Source organism: Chrysemys picta, chromosome 19, assembly GCF_011386835.1.
Source record: "Chrysemys picta bellii isolate R12L10 chromosome 19, ASM1138683v2, whole genome shotgun sequence".
NCBI lineage: Eukaryota > Metazoa > Chordata > Testudines > Emydidae > Chrysemys > Chrysemys picta.
This window is the reverse complement of record NC_088809.1, coordinates 294747-315669: the sequence shown is the minus strand read 5'-3', so window position 1 is coordinate 315669 and position 20923 is coordinate 294747. Positions and strand designations below refer to the sequence as shown.

Sequence of the window (20923 nt, the reverse complement as noted above, 5' to 3'; positions counted from 1 at the left end):
AGTAACTTTCAACAGTCAGATGTGTTTGTTAATTTTCATAACTAAAATAAGCAATTTCACAAATTACAGATCAACTTTCTGTTTAAAATAACAGTAACTGATATATATTTAAAACACTAAACAGTAGACATTACAAGCTATATTTCTCCAGTTGAAATTTCTAGTTGTAGCAATTGTTGCTGTGACCAACAATACAGTTGTAAAAAACAAAAGATTATTGTACAGTCAGAGGTATTAAAGGTTATTAGAGACTTTCCATAGAATCCTATAAATCATGGCTAATCTACACTGGCAACGCTAAAGCACTGCCGTGGCAGTGCTTTAACATGCCTTGTGTGGTCGCAGCACTGGGAGAGAGGTCTAAAAAAACCACTTCAATGAGGGGCATAGCTCCCAGTGCTGGTGCCTTGTCTACACTGGCGCTTTACAGAGCTGCAACTTGCCGCGCTCAAGGGGGTGTTTTTTCACCCCCCTGAGCGAGAAAGTTGCAGTGCTGTTAATTGCCAGTGTAGACAAGCCCTTAGAGACAGAAAAACCTTGTTCTGTCTGCTATCTCCAGTCTTCGATAGCAGGTTGTCTTCTGTTCCAAGCACCTCGCAAACAGTTCAGAATTGCTGCTTCTGTGTACTGGGAGGGGAAGAAATGCCTACGGATCCGCCTGCCAGAAGTTATGTCTCTCGCTAAGAATTTGGATGGCAATGCAGACCACTCTTTTGTTTTGTTTTCTAGAAGCAGTGAAGGTTAACAGGGAGTGGTTTATTGTTTTTTTCTGCTTAACTGTTTCTTTGTTTGTCATTTTGTGTTAGAAGAATATTATTTTCTCTTTAGAGATCACATGTGATTCACCTTTGCACCCATTGTGTTTATCAAGATCGTAATAATAATCAGCATGTATACAACAGATAATTTTCAATGCCCTATACAAATGTTGCCCAGTGAATGCAAACCCTGTGAATTAGGAGATTCAGAATAATAGGGCAACTGAAAAAGTTTAGAAATCTGTAATGGAAGGTCACCTTTATAATCTGTCTCATCTTCTAAAAGGAGGAGACCTTTATTAGGTGTTTTTCTGCCTGGCAGACTTTTTGAGTAAACCAAACATTGTAATGTTGCAAGACTTTATGGAATTCCCAAGGGCCTTAGAATGTTACTCTCTCATTCCCATATTAAGGGATTAGAGATCTGCAGACACAGTTCAAAAATTGTAATACTATATGAATTGAGCTTGAATTTAAACATTGTCATGCTCAAAGTGCAGATGACATTGATGAATCTGATATACCGGATGCGGAAGAAAATGTATGCTGATAGAAAGCCAGTTGGTTAGCTACTCATATAGTATTATGGCCCCAATTCATCAAATCATTTAATACACATGTGTAAGTCTCATTGAAGCCAGTGGGACTAAAGCAGGTGCATAAGGTTAAGCAAGTGTTTTGCTGAATTAGGCATGCTAAAGAACTGTAATGGCAATGGGAGAATGTAACAGGGTCTGTGGAACAGTGTAATTCCTCCAGTTTGTCCCAGGTCTTTCACATGTTGCATTAAATTCAACAGCTACAAATTCCTCAATACTCGAACCTCCTTTACTTTTTACTTCTTATGTACTATGTCCAATAATCTGTTTCCTATCAAAACATCCTTTAGACTGTGCCTAGGTTGGGTGTTGCCATGTACTCATAATGCAAAGAAGAACTTACAGGTGCCTTATAATAAGACAAGTCAGGGTGAATGTAAATATCTAACTTCCAACATATCCCTTTTATTTATGTATGAATTATGACTTTACTTCTTTCTAGAACTGTTTGTGATTTTTTTTCCTGCTTTAAAAGAAAATACAAATGGGTGGAGCCTGACAATATAACCCAATGGGAATGATGTTGAGGATTTTAATTCTGCCCTTGCTGACTTCAGTTCAGGCTGGTAATCTGATGGATACGGCCTGGAAACGGCACCACACAGAGCCCTTGACAACAGCAACATCATCTGCTTTTGATTAAACAGGTGTAATGGTATTTCAGATCACCCCTAATCTTAATTAAAGCCAAATTCTATTCTGAAAATTGCCTGTGTAGGAAAAGCTTGATCTAGCTCCAAAAAGAGATCTTGGAGGCATTGTGGATAGTTTTCAGAAAACATCTGCTCAATATGCAGCACCTGTCAAAAAAGCTTAACAGACTGTTAAGCTCCATTAGAAAAGGGATAGATAATAAAACAGAAAATATTAAAGTGCTGCTATATAAATCCATGGTACATCCACATCTGGAATGGTTCTGATCACTCCATCTTAAAAAAATAAAAAATTAGAATTGGAAAAAGGCAACGAAAATGATTAAGGGGATGGAACAGCTTCCATAGGAAGAGAAATTAAAGGGAGTGGGACTGTTCAGCTTAGAAAAGATAGGACGGGGGGGATATGATAGAGGTCTCTAAAATCATGATGTGGAGAAAGTGAATAGGGAAGTGTTATTCACCTCTCTACATGACACAAGAACTAGAGGTCACCTGATGAAATTAGCAGGCAGCAGGTTTAAAACAAAAGGAAGTATTTCTTCACACATTGCACAGTCAACCTCTTGAACTTGTTGCTATGGGATGTTGTGAAGACCAAAAGTATAACTGGGTTAAAAAAAGAGTTAGATAAGTTCCTGGAGGATAGATTGGTCCATCAGTGGCTATTAGCCAAGATGGAGAGGGATGCAACCCCATGCTCCAGGTGTCCCTAAACCTCTGACTTCTAGAAGCTGGGACTGGATGACAGGAGATGGATCAGTCAAAATTGCCCTGTTCTTTTAATTTCCTCTGAAGTGTGTCACACTGGCCACTCTCTGAAATGGGATTCTGGGCTAGATAGATGGTTGATCTGACCCAGCATGGCTATTCTTATGCTCAACTGATTTGCGCCTTGTATATTATTCAATCAGATTTGCTTGCTTTAGTAATAAGACAGGACTTGTCACTTAGTATTCCTGTTAGCTGAGTTAGCTCTGCAGTGCTGTGGGAGAGTGAGCAGGATTCTTTTACAGCTTGCACATAATCAGCAGAACTATTAATTAATTTATAATTTCAGTGCCAGATTCTGCTCATTTACATCTGTACAACCTCCTAACTTAATCACAGTTCTTGTGACAAAGTTGAGGAAAATGAAGGCTCAGCTATATGAAAGGATATATCAGAATATGTGAATGTACCTGTAGGCCTCAGCTGTGGCATGGTTTTGCCTTCTAGTTTCAGCTGTTTATAGTTCTGGTTTGTAAAGTCAATTAAGGAAAATGTTTCCTTAGGTTACTTGAAATCTTTGTCTGTACAGATAAGGACTGGTGCAGTCTGTATCATTTAGGTGTCATCTGCCTTAATAATTTTCTTAAAGGTCACTGACAGGATGATCTATACGCCTGCTGTTGTAGTAACAGTGGAGAGACTGGTTTCAGAGTGGTAGCTGTGTTAGTCTGTATCAGCAAAAACAATGAGGACTACTTGTGGCATCTTGGAGACTAACAAATTTATTTGGGCATAAGCTTTTGTGGGCTAAAACCCACTTAATCAGATGCATGGAGTGGAAAATACAGTAGACAGGTATATATACTCAGTACATGAAAAGATGGAAGTTGCCTTACCAAGTGTGTGTGGGGGGGTCAATGCTAATGAGACAATTCAATTAAAGTGGGAGTGGGCTATTCCCAACAGTAGAATATTAAGGGAGGAAAAATCACTTTTGTAGTGGTAATGGGGGCAATGTAATCAGGGTGGCCCATTTCAAACAGTTGACAAGAAGGTGTGAGTACCAGTAGCAGGAAATTAGTCTGAGGAGATTAGTTTCTGTAGTGACCCATCCACTCCCAGTCTTTATTCAGGCCTAATTTGATGGTGTCTAGTTTGCAAATTAATTCCAGTTCTGCAGTTTCTCGTTGGAGTCTGTTGGAGAGACTGCCACCTACGCCTCTTTTATGCAGGGAGTAGATAAAATTAGGAGCAAATTGGAATAATGAATCCAGAATGGGAGAGGGGCAGGTTTGGCACCTTTTTTGAGGCTTTTCTCAGGTTCAAGTGAATCCTGGAGTCCCTAGAAAGTGTAAAATCATTGAGATGAAAGATGTAGGGACCATATCATTGCTTACTGTGATGATAATATGAATGGGTAGCTGAGCAGTGCAAGTTAATGTGTAGATTGGTGATGTTTTCAAGCCAGCTGTTTAATTGGGAGGTATTTCTGTAGTCCCGTAGCGCAGACGCTTCCTACATCAGTGGAAGAGGTTTTTACATCAATGGAGTTAATCTACCTTTCTGAGAGGAGACGGCTGAGTCAACTGAAGGATTCTTCTGTTGACCTAGCTATGTCTGCTGCCAGGGGTTAGATCAACCTAACAGTGGTGCTCAGGGGCAAAAATGTTCACATCTGTGAGCAACGTAGCTAGGTTGATTTTTAAGTTTTGAGTGTGGATCAGGCCTGAGTTTGGGGAGTAGTGTCCTGATATGAGGAGGGTAATGAAGGAAGTGAGAACAAATTGGAGAGAGCATAGTAAAATGTGATTGGAGAGACCTATTGCAGTTACCAGAGAATGTACGCACTGTAGAATGAAAGCGTAGTGCCCCTTCCCTGTTTTCTTCCCTACTTGGAAATGAACAGAGCAGAGAAAAGAGGATAATGGATCTATCCCATTTAAATTAAACCAGACCACCTGCCAAATGTCAGTGTATGCTTATGGTATTCTGTGTCCAACTGGATTATGTGAGAGGCTCCTTCCAAATCTCAGTTGTTGACCATGTTTACCTGGCAGTTAGTGCTATTTAACCTTTTTCAGCTCAGAGTGAGCCGCAGTGAGGATTTTTCTGCTTGCTACCATGTGGGACAAGCTAAAGCAATGAGAATTCAGAAGATGCTTTTGTGTGCCTGTTTTTTCCCCCCAGAGGCTTCAGCTAAGTTGGCTTTTTGTCATCAAGTGAAATTTTGCCTGAAATACTAATTGTCTGCCATCTGAGATAAGCAGCGTCTCTAAAAATATCTCATTGGTGTAGATGGAGGGGCATTGCTATTTAAGGCATATCAATGGAAAGGAATATTTATACAACCTGTACATTACTTTGAGAAGATCAGTTCTGCTTGTAGTAAATACCAGGAGGGATGAGCTGGAGTGCCAATGAGAAGCGCAGATGGGAAAGTAATTCAAATACTTCCTGGATGGATTGTATTTTCTAAGGGCTTGTCTGAGGGTGTGGCTGGCGCTGAAAGTCTGGCAGCGCAGCGGAGCTAAAGCAGGCTCCCTGCCTGCACTGGCCCCACGTTGCTTACAGAAGCGGCTGGCATGTCCCTGCGTGGCCCCTGGGAGGGGGGAAGGTGGCTCTGCATGTTGCCCCTGCCCCCAGCACCACCTCTGCAGTTTCCATTGGCTGGGAACTGCGGCCAGTGGGAGCAGCACTTGCGGGCACGAGCAGCACGTGGAGCCTCCTGGGCCCTCTCCCTCCAGGGGCTGCAGGGTCGTGCCAGCTGCTTCTGGGAGCGGCGCTGGGCTAGGGCAGGCAGGGAGCCTGCCTTAGCCCCACTGCGCCACGGACTGGGAGCTGCCTGAGATAAGCGCCTTCTGGCCGGAGCCTGCACCCCAATCCCCTGCCCCAGCCCTGAGCCCCCTCCTGCACCCAAACTCCCTGCCAGAGCCCGCACCCCCTCCCACACCCCAATCCCCTGCCCCAGCCCTGAGCCCCCTCCTGCACCCAAACTCCCTGCCAGAGCCTGCACCCCCTCCCACACCCCAATCCCCTGCCCCAACCCTGAGCCCCCTCTATCCCCCAAACTCCCTGCCAGAGCTTGCACCCCACACCTTCTGCACCCCAACCCCTTGCTCTAGGCTCAGCCTGGAGCCCCCTCCCAGACTCCGAGCCTCTCAGCCTCAGCCCAGAGCCCCCACCACACCCCAACCCTCTGCTCGAGCCCCTGTGAAAGTGAGTAAGGGTGGGGGAGAGTGAGCGACGGAAGGAGTGGGGATGGTGTGAGCGGGGCAGAGCAAGGGTGTTTGGGTTTGTGTGATTAGAACAGGGGGCTCTGGATCCCCATGCAGCTCTTCAGAAGTTAATATGCAGCTTCTTGTCTAGGCACCGACTCGGGGCTGGAGCTACAGGTGCCAACTTTCCAGTGAGCTGGGGGGGTGCTCACTGCTCAACCCCTGGCTCTGCCACAGGTCCTGCCCCCACTCCACCCCTTCCTTCCCGCCCCCTCCCCTGAGCCTGCAGTGCCCTCGCTCCTCCACCCCCACCCCAGCCTTCTGCACGCCACGAAACAGCTGCAGGCCACGAAACAGCTGATAGGGAGGGAGGGGGAGGTGCTGATCGGTGGGGCTGCCGGTGGGCAGGAGGTGCTGGGATTGGGGTATGGGGGAACTGATGAGGGGCTGCTGACGTGTTACTGTGGCTCTTTGGCAATGTAAATTGGTAAATTCTGGCTCCTTCTCAAGCTCAAGTTGGCCACCCCTGGATTAGACAGTTGGCAACCCTAGTAGTAGGAGTAAGACAACTCGAGGGCCTGGAGTCGCATGGGTGGACACATGGTTTAGAGCCCCTTAACTAGTGATCACTGAGCTTGGCCATCTGTTTGGAAAGCAAGTTCTGATTGAGCTATTTTCTAGACTTTGACTGTATTGTTTAAGCTTTAGGTTTTGTTTATTCTATCTCCTAAAATAAAGCCTCCAAGTGGCTACTTCTACACAGAGCCCAAGTTCAATTTGCTGAAGTATTTGACTCTGCAGCCCCCACACCTATGTAGAAGGCACTGAGACTGTTTTATTTATGTGCTTTAGAAGGTTACTGATAATACAGTAGTCAGTAGGTTTTCTGGATTAAACTGTGCAGAAGGGATAGAGTTTGTATGTGGCTGATCTTGTGATCCATTTTCTATCCCAATAATTCCCCAGAATGTGGAATTTGTAAGACCATCAGACAGACACCTGTGCTCTCCTTGGATTGCCTGTTACATATAAAAGGAATCCTGGGAAAGTGAAGGACGCCCTGTCTGACTTTTCATCTCTGTGTGCTCTTTCTTCCCTTCCCCCTCCAATATATATTGTTGGAGGGGAACCAGAGCTTGCTGGGATAAAGTCAAACAGGAGGAATTTCTGAACATACAGAAAACGCCCATCAGCTTACTGTGCTTTGCCACTCCTCCCCCTTTGTGGAAAGTATGATTAAAGTCAGCCCTCCACCCCTGAGTGCATGAACCATGCACACACAGACGCTGATGCCAGATTCCCTTCATTCCATGCTGCTGACTTCAAGAAAGGCTTGCTGTGACAAGCTGGATATGGGGGCTGTCGGCTCTGTCTGTAACCCAAAGGCTACATCTGTGCCAAACCTTTACCCTAAAATTTCCCACCCATGCTGTTCTACTGGTAGGAGCTCTAGTGTCGATAAGGCGCCAGCAGCCACTGGTATGTTAGGCACCATTTTGTGTAATGCTTTCAGAACTGTCTAGATAATAGGGTAGTAAAAATGTCAGTAGCCACTGCCACGATATCTGTATAAGTGCTACTGCTACTCTTTCTGTCAATCAGGCCCCTAGTTGGGGGGTGGGGAGGGTCACTTCTGACTCTCTTGCCCCAACATCCGGGTGGTGCCCAAATCTTGCTGCTGAGATCCTCTTCCTTGCCTGTCACGCAGGGACTCTGAACTTCCCCCTCGCCACCCACCCTTTGAATCCTTCCACTGTCTTCCCATTTCAAGACATCAAGTACAAGCTTCTTTTCCTTCCCTTCAAGGCCTTTCACATCTCTGCTCCTCCTTGCGTGTTCACTCTCGTCTCTTATCGCAACACCTCCCCTGTCTCCCCTGCTGTGCAAATGATGCCAGCTTCATCATGTTAGTTTGTCATACAAACATCTCTGCACCTTCTTTTAGGCAGCCCATTATGTACAGTACTCAGCCTTTTAGCTTCTCCTCCAGTCCCATTTCTGCCAATTAATGATGCTCTGAGGGGTAGTGGGGAATAACTGGTATTTTGTTTATAGTTATTGCAAGAGGAATTGCACAATGTTGTTTATTTATCTAAAAATTGTGTATGTTTTATGGTAACTTTATTCTTCCCATCCCACCCTTCACAGTAGTTTTTTTTCTCTCTTGGATTGTGAGCTATTTGAGGAAGGGAACATGTTTCCATAAGTGTCTGTATCGCACCCGGCACAGTGGGGTCCTGATCCTATTTGAGGCCTCTGACTGATACTGTACTATAAATATTTGATATTAAATAGATGAGGTATATTTTCACGTGTGTAACACAGTCGTTACATTTTAATACATTAGCCTGTTTGCTGCCATCATAAATTTAATGAGAAACTATAAATAGTTCATCCAGACATAGGAAACTGTAACAAGCAGAAATTGACTGAGTGTACCTGTGGACTTTCTCCCCCCGAAGCAGTATCTCCAGTATTGAGCTTCCTCTCAGCAATGCCTTGCCAGTACTATGTTAGGATTGCAGAAGATGTCTACATGAATACATTTACTCTTCTGTAGAACATAGGAAAACCTACCAGTATCAAGTATCTACAAAGTACTTTACAAATATGTAAGTCTCACAATAGCCCTGTAGTAGACAAGCAATGTTATCCCTATTTTAAGAGAGGGATAGATGCACAGAGGTTAAGTGATTTAACCCAAGATATCACAGCAAGTCAGTAGCAGATCAAGGAGGAGAACCCAGTAGTCCTAACTTAGTCCTCTGTTCTGACCATAGACTGTACTACCATAGAATCATAGAAGATTAGGGTTGAAAGAGACCTCAGGAGGTCATCTAGTCCAACCCCCTTCTCAAAGCCGGACCAACCCCAACTAAATCATCCCAGTCAGGGCTCTGTCAAGCCGGGCCATAAAAACCTCTAAGGATAGAGATTCCATCACCTGCCAGTGCTTTACCACCCTTCTAGTGAAATAGTTTTTCCTAATATCCACCTAGACCACTTCCACTGCAACTTGAGACCATTACTCCTTGTTCTGTCATCTGCCACCATCTTCTGCAGACTAAATAAGCCTAGTTCCCATAGCCTCTCCTCATGACATTGTGTACAAGAAAAAACATACTTCCCTTTTACCCTGCTAATATTTGGGGGGAAAGTGCAGTCTGGAAGCATTGAAGTGAGAGAATGTGCTGCCAGTGCTATAACGGAGACTTCTGAAGGGGAGACTGGCACTATGTAGAGCAGCTGTCATGTTTCACCTGTGTGGCTCATGTATCATGCAGCATGTGTAACTCCAAGTGGCACCCCCATAATTGATGAGGCTTCTCTTTGCCATTTGTTTTAATTCCCACTGGCATTATCACAATTCACAGTGATGAACTTCAATTATCCAGGTAACATAAACCAGTAGAGCTTTCTATTTTCCTTTTTTTTTTTAATTTCATTTAATTTAATTTATTCATTTTGGTTTTACCTCCAGCCATACAGGAAATTTTGTTCCAACTGAACCAAACCCTCAGACTTCTCATTTTTTCCTTTTCTCCCTGAGTAGGTCAAAGGGGTGAGGTGAGTCCAGTGCTTAATTTTGCCTAATTGAAGTCAATGGCAAAACTCCAGGAACATGAGAACAGCCATATTGGGTCCATCTAGCCCAGTATTCTGTCTTCTGATAGTGGCCAGTGCTAGATGCTTCAGAGGGAATGAACAGAACATTGACTTAAGTGAGGCAGGATGAGGCTCAAAGTGTCTTACGCTTTGGCTATCATCATCTTGCAAAATCCTCAGTTAATTATAGGGGAGCTGGTAGCACCCCTAGGTTGGATAACACTTTTCCCTATGAAGGATTCTTGTGACATTTTCTTTGAGAACCTCTAGTGAAGGGGTTCTCAAACTGGGGGTCAGGACCCCTCAGGGGGTCATGAGGTTATTACATGGGGCGGGGTTGCAAGCTGTCAGCCTCCACCCCAAACTCCGCTTTGCATCCAACATTTACAATGGTGTTAAATATATTTAAAAGTGTTCTTAATGTATAACGGGGGTCACACTCGGAGGCTTGCTATTTGAAAGGGGTCACCAATACAAAAGTTTGAGAACCACTGCTCTAGTGCCTCCATTCTTCACAGCAGATAATTGATATTTGGCAGTGGGGATACTCTCAGGTTAGGGAAGTGGCTTTTCTTTGACCCAGGAAATTCCATTTAGCTTTTGCTGAGATATAAGCTATTGAAAATAACCATTTTCCTTCTCTCATTTTTGCGCCTTGGGGAAAATGTTTGCATCCTGACAAAGTAACTACATCCATATACCTCCTAAGGCCAGCTTGTGTCCCTGCAGCAGCAGTAGTGGACACTGTACTGGGAACACTTGGAGCTACTGGAGCAGAGCATTCGGGACAGGGGGAGTTTTCTCTCCACTTGTGTGTATTCATTATGATAGTCTTTGCGATCACATACTATGTTTTTCCCCTCAGAACCTCTGCGTTACTCAGTGCACAGGATGGGGCAGAATTAAGTGTCAGGCAACTATAAATCTGGCATTTTTAAACTCTCAGGTGCTTAAATTTGCAATCTAAACATAGGTTTTGTATGTAATTATTCGCCTTCAGGATTGAGGCCCCATTGCGCTACTACAACAGGGGTGGGCAAATTTTTTGGCCTGAGGGCCACATCTGGGTATGGAAATAATATGGCAGGCCATGAATGCTCACAAAAGTGGGGGTTGGAGTGCGGGTGAACATATCTTCACTTCTACTCCTAAGAGTATACTCAGAGAAGGGAACCAACTTATCTTTACTACTGTCTCCCCTCTATCCTGCACTGAGATCTGCCTGCCCACTCTCCTCCCAAGCTTTACAGTCACTGAATAGTGAGGGGCTTTGACTGGGTACCCCTATTGGCCTCCCCAAGTCCATGGAAACTGGCCAGTACTGGTGGCTAATCTCAGAAAAATTTGAGTAGACAACACAGGGCACCAGGAATAGCCTCATTTTACCAGACCTGAAGATGCAAAGAAGGGTGTGGGTTCTACAGAAAACCAACAATTTTAATTATTAAATGGAAAAAAGTTCTGCGGCCTCTGTTATTTATTTTTATATCAAATTCAGTTTGTTTTATGCTGCCCCCATTTGTTCGTTATATCAAAGAATTTTGTAATAGACAATGCACAACTGGATTAACAAAGCTGTCAGGGAGAAGCTGGAGGCCGAGCAACTGAGTAGTGGCCACTTATGTCTTTTGATACCTGGAAAAGTGAGGATGATAGCTTGAAATTCTGGAATAAACCCAGCAGCTGGTTGTCTCACAGTGATCTACGACAAAATAGTTAATAGTGCGGACATTTTAAATACGGCTCTCTAGATTTCAGGCTTAACCCCACTGAAATGAATGAGGCCGCTCACAACTTAGATCTAGTGTTTCAGACTGGCTGCAGACTTAGGCAGACAATGCTATATAAGTTACTCTCAGTTCATGTTTTCTTCGGAATCAGAAGGGGATAGAAATATTTAAAAAAAAAAGAAGCAAAAGCTGAGATTCTGCTGCACAACTTTGCATCAAGGGACAGCATCCTCAGCAAATTGTGTGTCCAAGAAATGGCAGGATGCACAAGGCCTTGCCTCTATGACATTTGGTTGGGGCAGTTGAAGTTAATCTCTGCTTTCCCATCTGCTGTTCTCATGTTGATGATCTCCCTTGATACAGGCACAGCACAAATCTATCATTTCTACAGGAATAGACTTTCTGGAACTGAACAAACAACTTATTAACTGTCTCTTGAGACTCGGTACCAAGCATCAGTAGGGAAGGCAACAATTTTAGGGATTAGAACTAGAGCTGGGACTTTGTACCAACCTGTCACTGGATACACAAGAAGCTGCTTATCTACACTCTCTGTTCATTGTCAATGTCCCAAGACTTTTTTTTTCTTAAATAAATTAGCTTTCACATGCTAATGACTGCAAACAGCACTAGCATAGGTTGCTTTTCTGAACTGTTTCTTAATAATCATACAGTGGGTATTGTTCAATCAAGCATCTAGATTGGCTAGGAAAAATTAAGTCTAGGGTATTATCCTCAGAAATCTGGTTGGAGTGAGTTTTGCTCAAGTTTCATGATGAAGTGTGTCATTCAGAACACAGATATGAAACTCTTCCCAGAAACAAATATATAATAAGGCAAGCACTCAAGAAATGCTACATGAGTGGAAAGACATAAGACACTTTTAAGAGCAGACCCTTTCCTAGATGTGTAGCATTGTGATCGGGCTAAGGTTTGAGCAGCAGGTGAAGATTCCAACAGTGGGCCAGGTTAAACGGAAACAAAAAACAATCCTTTCTGGGGATTCTGACTTGATCAACCAAAGGAATATAGACCAGCAAAACCTGGTCACATTGTTCAGCTGCCAGAAGAGAATTTGTAAACTACAAACATGACATAAAGCAGCGCTTCTATCTGCAGAACTCTATTCTGGCTTCTGGTCAGCAAACCTATCTCTCTTACTAGAGTAGCCCATCCTCTTTTAAGGCTCTGAACCTAACTATGCTCAGGTGCAGCTGATTGCTTCAGCTCAGGGAAGTGTGCCTATCCTGTCTTGGTGTTTATATTTTGCTTATTATCGTGGTATCTGAGGTACTACATCCGCTTGTGTTATTTCAGCAGGCCTTGGCTACAATGGAAAGTCTATGGCCTTATCCCAAGACAAGAGCAAGTATGGAACTTAAAACCCATGGCCAGGAAGTATAGTGGAACATTCCTGTTTGATCACATCCTGCAAAGCAGTGCTTTGTGGCATTTATTGTAGAAACGCCCTTTCATTTGCATGAGCCAAAGGACAGTCCTTCTTTAACTGGGCTTGTGGGTTTTGCATCTCAGACAGTCTGCGAGATGTATATTGCTTCAGCTACAATTACAGTGTCTGAGAACAACTTGGTTTTGACATCTTTGTGAAATTTACATAACTCTTTGTATAGGTGATGACTATGTAATTGCTGAACTGTTAACCTGCTTAGCACAAGCCTACAAATCATTCAATTATGTGGAAGCACTGAGTGAAGGGAAGTTCTCAGCTATTCTAGTGCCAGCTCCTCCCATTGGGAGGTGCTGCAGGACATTGGTACCTTTCAGAGCCAACAAGGACTCTCTCCTTGGAGTCCCCGGGAGAAAAATAATCATGGAGAGGTCCTGCCAGTGTGTATAAAACAAACGTTACAGCACAATTCAAACACACAGTGCAGTGTAAGGCCATCATCTACGGATTATTTTACAGCTTTGAGATTCCATTTTGCATGTGTGCTCTTTTTCTTTCCTTATTATGCAGGGAGGGATTACGTCAGTTTATTCTAGTTTCCCTGTGCTGCTGTGCATATTTGAGCTGTGGGAGTAGTGCTTCTTGCTCTGGAGAGGAGTGCTGATTGAATTTGAGACATCTAGAATAGCCACAAGTTGAGTATTGCTACTAGGCCACCTTCTCCTGGCTGTGGTGAGGGGAGTTGCCAGAATACCCTATATTACTCTTTTGGAGGATAGCGAAGTGTGAAGAACCCCATTCTGAGAATTGCATCCGATATGCATCCGAAGAAGTGGGCTGTAGTCCACGAAAGCTTATGCTCTAATAAATTTGTTAGTCTCTAAGGTGCCACAAGTACTCCTGTTCTTCATTCTGAGAATTGCTTCCCTCCTCACCGCTGTTTTGTTTGTTCTTCTTTTCAGATTGCAAAGAGTTTTAGTGCTGATCTGGCCTTATATAGTCATTTCCTATTATTAGAAACATTTCCCTGGGATCTTGTTGGGGGAGTAGCAGAGGGAAATCCTGTTTCCTTCATCTGAAATGCAGGGCTAGCAGCACTTTTCATACACTCCACGTCTAATGTCCATGGGATGGGGGGCTTCATTCTAATTCAGTTTCTGGCCCCAGTCCCTTTAAAACTATTACCATTTCTAGAAATATAGAGCTCCTATTCTTGCAGGTTTTTTCCATTCAGTCACATGTGCTGAAACTTAAAGCATTGTGTGTGCACCCTGTAAGATGTGCCCAGTTTTTCTCAGCCAACTATTGTCTTTCTCTGGATATCAGTCTTTTCCTAATGATTTGGAAAACTGACTCACCTCTTTGTTGCCACAGATGACATGGCAAGATGGGCATGATCCACCCTTGCCTGTGTCAGAACGGAGCCTGTGCAGGAAGCGAGTGATGATTGTAACAGCATTTGGAGAAAGAGAGGAGCAGCTTCATAATGAGGAGGGAATGGATTCTGTTTTGTGTGTGCAGACAGAATGTGTTTTTAGAGAAACAATTGGCTGCTGAAAGCACTGACATATGCACAGACCTTGGACACTTAACTTTTCCTGTGAAAACATTTTTTCCCCATAAAAGGAAGATTAGGTCCTGCCACTGGGAGGGACTATTGAGAGAGTCACTTGTGAGGAATGCACATCAGCTGAACTGGGTCAGACTGTTCGTATTAATTATTTTTTGAAATAATTCTTCTAGTAATGCCTCAGATTAAGCAGGGGAGCCACCCAACATTGCAATAAAGTAGGGTAAAGAAAACACTGAATGATTTTTGTAGGCTCTTTATTATTGAGACTGGTGCAGCAATTACTTCAGGGTTCAAAATGAGTGGTGCTACTGGAACATTTCTCTGAAGTTATTTGAACAGGCATCTGATTTGGCTGCAGTTTGGTAGCAACTCCCTGAACCACAAGTGTGGTGACATTTAAGCAAGAGTTGGTGGTACATGGGATAGAATAGCCACATGCTAGTAATGACTGATTACATGTGAGATGTACTGTTTAGTCCTGTAATATTGTATGGAGACAATTTATAAAGGAGTGGAACTTTTGTTTTGATAGACATGATTAGTGCCTGTCATGCAACTCCTGTTTTATTGATTCAGTAGGAAGCAAGGATGTACAGAGTTCTTCAGGTTTATTAGATCAGACTAGCTTCTATTTTCCAACCTAAGTATCATAGGGACACAATTGCTCTGTATGTGCAGTAGCCAGATTTAAATCTCAGTGTAACAATTGTCTTGTTTTATCTGTGCCTTTTTCTCAAAGGCACCTACTGTCTTGGTATCTGAATGCTGAACAGCATGTAAGGAACATAAGAAAGGCCATACTGTGTCAGACCAAAGGTCCATCTAGCCCACTATCCTGTCTTCCAACAGGGGCCAGTGCCAGGTGCCCCAGAGGGAATGAACAGAACAGGGAATCATCAAGTGATCCATCCCCTGTCGCCCATTCCCAGCTTCTGGCAACAGAGGCTACGGACACCATTCCTGCCCATCCTGGCTAATAGCCATTGATGGATCTATCCTCCAAGAACTTGCCTAGTTCTTTTTTTTTTTTAACCCTGTTATAGTCTTGGCCTTCACAACATCCTCTGGCAGAGAGTTCCACAGATTGACTATGTGTTGTGTGGAAAAAAACCTATCATCTATTTATTTAATTTTGTGACCCCTAGTTCTTGTGTTATGAGAAGGAGTAAATAACATTTTCCTTATTTACTTTCTCCCCACCAGTCATGATTTCATAAACCTTATCATATCCCCCCTTAGTTGTCTTTTTTCCAAGCTGAAAAGTCCCAGTCTTCGTAATCGCTCCTCATATGGCAGTCGTTCCATACCCCTAATCATTTTTGTTACCCTTTTCTGAACCTTTTCCAATTCCAGTATATCCTTTTTGAGATGGGGCAATCACATCTGCACACAGTATTCAAGATATGGGCGTACCATGGATTTATACAGAGGCAATATGATATTTTCTGTCGTCTTATCTATCCTTTTCTTAATGATTCCCAACATTCTGTTTGCTTTTTTTACTTCTGCTGCATGTTGAATGGATGTTTTGAGAGAATGATCCACAATAATTCCAAGATCTTTCTTGAGTGGTAACAGCTAATTTAGTTCCCCTTATTTTATATGTATAGTTGGGATTATGTTTTCCAGTGTGCATTACTTTGCATTTATCAACATTGAATTTCATCTGCCATTTGGTTGCCCAGTCACCCAGTTTTGTGAGATCCTTATGTAACTCCGCACAGTCTGCTTGGGACTTAACTATCTTGAGTAGTTTTGTAACATCTGCGAATTTTGCCACCTCACTTTTTCCCTTTTTCCAGATCATTTATGAATATGTTGAATAGGACTGATCCCAGTACAGACCCCTGGGGGACACCACTATTTACCTCTCTCCATTCTGCAAACTGACCATTTATTCCTACCCTTTGTTTACTAAGTTTCAACCAGTTACCAGTCCAGGAGAGAACCTTCCCTCCTATCCCATGACAGCTTACTTTGCTTAAGAGCCTTTGGTGAGGGACCTTGTCAAAGGCTTTCTGAAAATCTAAGTACACTATATCCACTGGATCCCCCTTGTCCACATGTTTGTTGATCCCCTCAAAGGAGAAATAGGAAAAGGTCTAAAGATGTATATCCCTGAGCCTAGGATTCCTGGAGTATGCATATTTATTTGTGGAAGAATAGGATTTTCAGGGGTTGGTTGTGGAAAGCTCTATTAGAAACACACATCAGTAATGTCAACAACTGGTGTTCAGTTGCCTTATGTGAAGGAGGCATTGATGATTTCAACTATCATGGAGGTCAGGTGTTCTTGCTAGTTTCAACCATACATGAGGACAGGAGTAGTTCTTGTAAGTGGTGAGATAGATGTCCTTCACAGCCTCAGTCAAGGCGCTGTTACCAGGTTGGATCACCTAAAGTATGCAGCACAGGGCACCTTAAGAATGTTTTTGGTTGATGAAGAGACCTGTTATCTTCTCCAGCTAAAGAATTCCTATGACATGCTGGAGGAAGCCTTCCTTTTGGACCCCTCCTAGTCTGTGTTGGATGGGTTGGTTCCGATAGCATCTGGCCAAATACTTTCAGATTGTGGAATTTACATGTATTTGCATTTTTTAAGGCAGCAGAACTTGTAGAAAAAAAACTATTGAAAAAATTGTATTATGTCAGAAATGGTACATGAACCTATAACTGTCGTGTACTTGGCATCTCCTTATTTTTTTGACTACTTTAACCATGAAACCCATCACTCTGCTAATGAAGTATTGTGTACAGAATATACTAAAGGCATTATCTTAGACTCCCAGATTCAATTGTATAGCAAAAGCTGGAATCCTGAATTTAGGAGAAGATGAATGCTTTGCCAAAGCCAGTTTAGTGGGGCTGGGTTCAGATTTATTTATTTAATTTAAATAGAGACAGCAGTTGCTGGGGCAGCTAGGCAGTTCGTGTTCTGCTTTCTGAGCCTTGCAGTGCAGGGCTGACAGGAAGAGTTTCCTGTCCCCTTGTTTTGAATGTGAATTTGCGTGCAGGGAATTCACTGCTTATCAGTAGTGAACAGAGCAGTCCCAGTGCTGTCATCCAAGGCTGCAGTGAATCACTACTGAGTGAAGGGGCTTGGAAAAGTTGATTCACATCTCTGCCTTTAGTAGCAATGGAACCTCCATCTGTCCTTAGCACCAGGCACAGATTGTCATTGACCTCCGCCTAGCTGGCAAGGAAGAAACTGCTTGGACTGCCTTTGAGCCACATTGTTCAAGGGTATGTTTTAAACAGAAGGCATTTTACCTGTAGGGCATTCTGACTCCCTCCTATCTACCCACAGTTGGTTCTCTCCTAACTCCAACTTCCCCAAAGATAGGATTATGTTCCCCTCCAGTAGGAGTTGATCATATCCTTTGCAGTCTTCTAGCCTCAAAAATATTGCCTGTTCTGTCCTGATTGGGGCTTTGGCAACTGTGGAGAGATGTTTTGAGAGCTTGCTTGTGTGAACTAGAGGCAGATGCAGAGCAGTAGGAAGGGGAGGATGTTAGTCTGAAGAATGTGGAACATGATTCAATGTGGCTTAACATCACAGCTCAGATCACTTTTATTGACTTATCTTGCACTGTCTCAAATCAACCTGTAGCCTATGGTCTGTACTGGACTCTTTTCCGTTCAGTAATATGCCTGCTAGCACCTAGTTTCTGTTCTTCTGTCCATTGTCAATGCTTTTAAAGCCAGAAGGTGAATTGCACTGAAGGTATGATTTCAGAGTAGCAGCCGTGTTAGTCTGTATCCGCAAAAAGAACAGGAGTACTTGTGGCACTGTAGAGACTAACAAATTTATTAGAGCATAAGCTTTCGTGCATCCGAAGAAGTGGGCTGTAGCCCACGAAAGCTTATGCTCTAATAAATTTGTTAGTCTCTAAGGTGCCACAAGTACTCCTGTTCTTTTTACTGAAGGTATGGTGATGGTTGTTAATTATTTTAGTGCCATCAGTGTTCTGGGCACAGTCCAAACATAAAGAAAAATCCAGTCTTCTCTGCCCACAGAGTTTATAATCCACATCTCACCCAGAAGCAATACACTTGCTGATTGAAGGATGGTCTTGTGGTTAAGACACTACACTGGGATGTGTGGAAAACTGGGTTCAGTTATTGTCTCTGCCAAACTTCCATTTGTGGCCTTGAGAGGGTTAATGGATCTTTCTAGCCCTCAAATTGATGACTGAAAAAAGGTGATTAAACTACTGTTCTCTCTCTTTGTCTGTCTTGTCTGTTTAGACTGTAAGCTTTTTCTAATCACTGACAATTTTTAAATCGAGATTAGATGTTTTTCTAAAAGATATTATCTAGAAATTATTTTTGGGAAGTTTTGTGGCCTGTGCTATCCAGGAAGTCGGACTAGATGACATCAGTGGTCCCTTCTGGCCTTGGAATCTCTGAATCAATAAGCAGAGATTGTGCCTTGGTATGTGTATGAACAGCACCTAGCACAATATGATCCTGATTTTGGTTGTGGCCTCAAATGCGACTATAATAAAGAGTGATCATGATGGTCTAGTCCTGAGGTGTGGCACAAGTATGAACAAAATTCTGCCTCAATCTCACCAAGATAAAGTGGGATTTTTCTGATGAGAGGGAAGCTGTTGTGTGTGAGGTGCACGATAACCTAATAACCCGTGGTGCAGATGTGTAATTCCCCTCATGTATTGCATTGTCTCTTTCCTTCCGTGGTTGGAATCCAGGCTAGAATTAGAGAGATTTTAGAAAAATGCTAATGGGAATTAACTCTCTTCTGAAAGGGCCATAGAAAAGCGGAAAGGCTCAGGTGCCAGACACACTATAAATCTCTTGTCAGAGTATGCTATTATAATGCAGTGGTCACCTGACATGGTTAAAAACATGGTTTAATCTTGGAATGTAAGTTGAACTCAACTGGGTTTTAATTGTTTTCCTGAGTTGAGCTACAGCACCAAAAGTCCAAAGCTTGAGCAAGATTTTTGTGTATGGTTTGGTCTCTCCTATGCTGCAGAACTGATCAATGTTTCTACATTTTTTTCAGGGATCCAGGCTATTGTAACCATGCCCCTTCCCACACACACACCAGACACAAAATTTGGTATAGTGCAGAAGTGATCTGAAGAAGAAGCCTTAATTAACTGGGCAGCTCTTTAAACAAATTCCTAATACACTAGCTCTCTAGTTTTGAGCCTTATTTTAAAGGCCAAGTCACTTCCCAGATTGAGGGAGGTTAACTACAGTACTCCAATTGTAAACCTACCAGGCCCTTTCAAGCAGGGGGCTGCTTAGGAGCCAGGATGTTGGTTGTGTCAACATATCAGTATAGCATAGTGTACTTCAGTGCTTTCTGAAGCCAGAGTACAATAAACATGAGACTTAGAATGGCATATTTTAAATAATGCCTCTCAGCCAGGATGATCACAAAGCTTTTCTGATCTATAGGAATACTTTCATCCACTGCTGAAACACCGCTTGCTTTTTAGTGGGATGCAGCAGTTGTTTAACAGTTCACCGTAACTCCATAGAAGTTGAGGACAAAAAGTGAAAAGAGAACTTGCAGTCAGTTAGAACTGTAGGGGGAAATAAGGGAGACAGTGTAATTGTTCAAACTAGAATTTGGCCAGGACACCAGGGCTGATGCCCCAACTCTTTTCAAAAGTGCCATAGGATCCTTGTCACACATGTTCAGGGCCTTGGTATTCTGTTTCCTCTAAAAGATGGCACCTGCAACAGTACAACGTCTACTAGCTGCACACTGCGGGATTGGGTCAGTATGATCAGAGTGCCACACCGAATAGCTAACACCTCTTCCACAATTATCTGGGTTTTAAGAGGTCCCTCATCCAAGTATTATCCGTGTCCAACCCTATTTCATATAAGACAAGATGGGCTTATAATGGAAATCTAAGGTGTACATATTGCTACTGGGAAGTTTTACTGAGAAGACCGGGGGAAGAAAACCTTTACATGGGTTGACTTGATGCGATACCAGCAGCCATGAAGACTTGAAATGGGGAATTTCCTTTATCGTTGGAGCTGAAATTCTTGGAGTACATGGAAGTTTAAGGTGGAATAACCACTGGGTAAGAAACTTTGTCTTTAGATTTTTTTTCCAGGTTCTGCTCCTCTCCATGAGCAGCCTGCTAGTAAGGGCAGTTGATCACCACCTATTAACGAGCTATAAACCTTAATGGTCTCTCAGCAGCTCCTAGACACACGTCCCAGTACTTCACAGATGAAAAATACAAAGTGGTTTGAACAGTAATGCTAGAATATGACCTAAGGAATCACCAGCCTAATGGCTGAAGAATTAACATATCTTCACTTCTACTCCGAAGAGTATACTCAGGGAAGGGAACCAACTTATCTGTCTCCCCTCTATCCTGCACTGAGCTCTGCCTGCCCACTCTCCTCCCAAGCTTTACAGTCACTGAATAGTGAGAGGCTTTGACTGGGTACCCCTGATGGCCTCCCCAAGTCCCTGGAAACTGGCCAGTACTGGTTGCTAATCTCAGAAAAGTTTAAGTAGACAACACAGGGCACCAGGAATAGCCTCATTTTACCAGACCTGAAGATGCAAAGAAGGGTGTGGTTTCTACAGAAAACCAGGGAATCCGAACTAGGTCTCATTTGGGTCAGAGTAGAAGTCCCTCTGTGTAGATGCATACAAGGCAGTTGAAGC

At 43.2% G+C, this 20923-nt stretch overlaps 1 protein-coding gene across 10 annotated transcripts in view; it reads left to right on the top strand.

Annotated features, from left to right (window-relative positions):
* MYO1C (myosin IC) overlaps nucleotides 1-20923 on the top strand; it is a 123389-nt gene that overhangs the window by 23836 nt on the left and 78630 nt on the right. For 3 of the 10 annotated variants that reach the window (XM_065573400.1, XM_065573397.1, XM_065573403.1), the window contains exon 2: nucleotides 19283-20324. The exons of 6 other annotated variants lie outside the window; for them this stretch is intronic. The gene's annotated coding sequence lies outside the window, so the exon portion shown is untranslated. Of the gene's footprint in view, nucleotides 1-18270; nucleotides 18456-19282; nucleotides 20325-20923 lie in introns of those variants that run through there. One more of the 10 variants, XM_065573401.1, reaches the window with a different exon arrangement.